Source organism: Mus musculus, chromosome 6 (assembly GCF_000001635.26).
Source record: "Mus musculus strain C57BL/6J chromosome 6, GRCm38.p6 C57BL/6J".
NCBI classification, from domain to species: Eukaryota; Metazoa; Chordata; class Mammalia; order Rodentia; family Muridae; genus Mus; species Mus musculus.
In genome coordinates this window covers 121,997,395-121,999,652 of record NC_000072.6, presented here as the reverse complement: position 1 = coordinate 121,999,652, position 2,258 = coordinate 121,997,395, and positions in this window count along the sequence as shown.

The window sequence follows — 2,258 nt, the reverse complement described above, 5'->3', positions numbered from 1 at the left end:
CAACGTACCCAAACCTTTGGGACACAATGAAAGCATTTCTAAGAGGGAAACTCATAGCTCTGAGTGCCTCCATGAAGAAACGGGAGAGAGCACATACTAGCAGCTTGACAACACATCTAAAAGCTCTAGAAAAAAAGGAAGCAAATTCACCCAAGAGGAGTAGACGGCAGGAAATAATCAAACTCAGGGGTGAAATCAACCAAGTGGAAACAAGAAGAACTATTCAAAGAATTAACCAAATGAGGAGTTGGTTCTTTGAGAAAATCAACAAGATAGATAAACCCTTAGCTAGACTCACTAGAGGGCACAGAGACAAAATCCTAATTAACAAAATCAGAACTGAAAAGGGAGACATAACAACAGATCCTGAAGAAATCCAAAACACCATCAGATCCTTCTACAAAAGGCTATACTCAACAAAACTGGAAAACCTGGACGAAATGGACAAATTTCTGGACAGATACCAGGTACCAAAGTTGAATCAGGATCAAGTTGACCTTCTAAACAGTCCCATATCCCCTAAAGAAATAGAAGCAGTTATAAATAGTCTCCCAGCCAAAAAAAGCCCAGGACCAGACGGGTTTAGTGCAGAGTTCTATCAGACCTTCAAAGAAGATCTAATTCCAGTTCTGCACAAACTTTTTCACAAGATAGAAGTAGAAAGTACTCTACCCAACTATTTAATGAAGCCACTATTACTCTGATACCTAAACCACAGAAAGATCCAACAAAGATAGAGAACTTCAGACCAATTTCTCTTATGAATATCGATGCAAAAATCCTCAATAAAATTCTCGCTAACCGAATCCAAGAACACATTAAAGCAATCATCCATCCTGACCAAGTAGGTTTTATTCCAGGAATGCAGGGATGGTTTAATATATGAAAATCCATCAATGTAATCCACTATATAAACAAACTCAAAGACAAAAACCACATGATCATCTCGTTGGATGCAGAAAAAGCATTTGACAAGATCCAACACCCATTCATGATAAAAGTGTTGGAAAGATCAGGAATTCAAGGCCCATACCTAAACATGATAAAAGCAATCTACAGCCAACCAGTAGCCAACATCAAAGTAAATGGAGAGAAGCTGGAAGCAATCCCACTAAAATCAGGGACTAGACAAGGCTGCCCACTTTCTCCCTACCTTTTCAACATAGTACTTGAAGTATTAGCCTGAGCAATTCGACAACAAAAGGAGATCAAGGGGATACAAATTGGAAAGGAGGAAGTCAAAATATCACTTTTTGCAGATGATATGATAGTATATATAAGTGACCCTAAAAATTCCACCAGAGAACTCCTAAACCTGATAAATAGCTTCGGTGAAGTAGCTGGATATAAAATTAACTCAAACAAGTCAATGACCTTTCTCTACACAAAGAATAAACAGGCTGAGAAAGAAATTAGGGAAACAACACCCTTCTCAATAGTCACAAATAATATAAAATATCTCGGCGTGACTCTAACTAAGGAAGTGAAAGATCTGTATGATAAAAACTTCAAGTCTCTGAAGAAAGAAATTAAAGAAGATCTCAGAAGATGGAAAGATCTCCCATGCTCATGGATTGGCAGGATCAATATTGTAAAAATGGCTATCTTGCCAAAAGCAATCTACAGATTCAATGCAATCCCCATCAAAATTCCAACTCAATTCTTCAACGAATTAGAAGGAGCAATTTGCAAATTCATCTGGAATAACAAAAAACCTAGGATAGCAAAATCTCTTCTCAAGGATAAAAGAACCTCTAGTGGAATCACCATGCCTGACCTAAAGCTTTACTACAGAGCAATTGTGATAAAAACTGCATGGTACTGGTATAGAGACAGACAAGTAGACCAATGGAATAGAATTGAAGACCCAGAAATGAACCCACACACCTATGGTCACTTGATCTTCGACAAGGGAGCTAAAACCATCCAGTGGAAGAAAGACAGCATTTTCAACAAATGGTGCTGGCACAACTGGTTGTTATCATGTAGAAGAATGCGAATCGATCCATACTTATCTCCTTGTACTAAGGTCAAATCTAAATGGATCAAAGAACTTCACATAAAACCAGAGACACTGAAACTTATAGAGGAGAAAGTGGGGAAAAGCCTTGAAGATATGGGCACAGGGGAAAAATTCCTGAACAGAACAGCAATGGCTTGTGCTGTAAGATCGAGAATTGACAAATGGGACCTAATGAAACTCCAAAGTTTCTGCAAGGCAAAAGACACCGTCAATAAGACAAAGAGACCACCAACAG